The sequence below is a fragment of the Microtus ochrogaster genome, chromosome 26 (genome assembly GCF_000317375.1).
Source record: "Microtus ochrogaster isolate Prairie Vole_2 chromosome 26, MicOch1.0, whole genome shotgun sequence".
Classification (NCBI taxonomy): Eukaryota; Metazoa; Chordata; class Mammalia; order Rodentia; family Cricetidae; genus Microtus; species Microtus ochrogaster.
The window spans coordinates 13,312,371-13,313,257 of NC_022025.1; the positions used below are offsets into that span (position 1 = coordinate 13,312,371).

Here is an 887-nt window from a genome sequence, read left to right on the forward strand (position 1 = left end):
CTCTCTCTTAGCCCTGTCCCCAGGCTCAGCTACTCATGTCCCAGTGTCCCGGTGTCCCCTCTTTACGGTGGCTCTGGTTCCCTCTGGCCCACGTGGGTGCTTCCTCCTGTTCAGCATTGCAGCAGCCTTGTGTGCTCGCACCTAATATAGCAACTCTCTGGGCACGTTAATTGTAACTGTGCTAGGGCACAGACCTCCCTGAGGACTGAGACCCCTTCCAGGGAAGCTCAAGATCCTTTTCTCTCTATACTAAATTGCTGCCAGGTCTTCCCGCAGGATCTGCCTTGTCTGCCTCCAGCCTGGCCTTAATAGTCGACCCTCTACTTTCAGTGCGAAGATTTTTAGCAACATAAAGACTCTCCCATTGCTTTGTTGCTCACTGGCACCCCATCAACCTGGACCAACCTGAAACTCTGTGTCACAGCCTCTCCAGTCTCACTGAGGGCCACTTTCCACTCTGGCCCACTTGGCCTTCTCGCTGTTCCAGACTCAGGGTCTCTGGGTCATCCTACTTAAATGGTGCCAACATTTCCCGCCAGTCTGCTTTACTTTTTCCATATAGCGCTGTTGGCTGCCTGGCGTATTGTTGTGCATTTGTCCACGTTAACAGAGACTGCTCTGTTCACACCGCACTACCATTGTGGGCACGTCGTTGGCGCTCTACTAGTAGCGGGAATACACTGGGTGACTCAGGTTGGTTTAATTCCTATTTTCATGACTTGAAATGCATAGTTTATATACTAACTGAGGATAAAGAGATAAAGAAATATAGCTACCCTTAGAGTGCCCCGTGCCTCACTTTATTTACACCCGAACTGGAAATTTTCCACAGGAATCATGAATGGAAGAGTCTGCAGATGTTCACAGGTGGGAAAAGGGGTCGTTCC

At 50.3% G+C, this 887-nt stretch overlaps 1 protein-coding gene across 1 annotated transcript in view; it reads right to left on the reverse strand.

The window, feature by feature from the left end:
- Positions 1-887, reverse strand: part of Ccdc146 (coiled-coil domain containing 146) — a 123,103-nt gene that overhangs the window by 32,296 nt on the left and 89,920 nt on the right. The gene's annotated exons all lie outside the window — the stretch shown is intronic.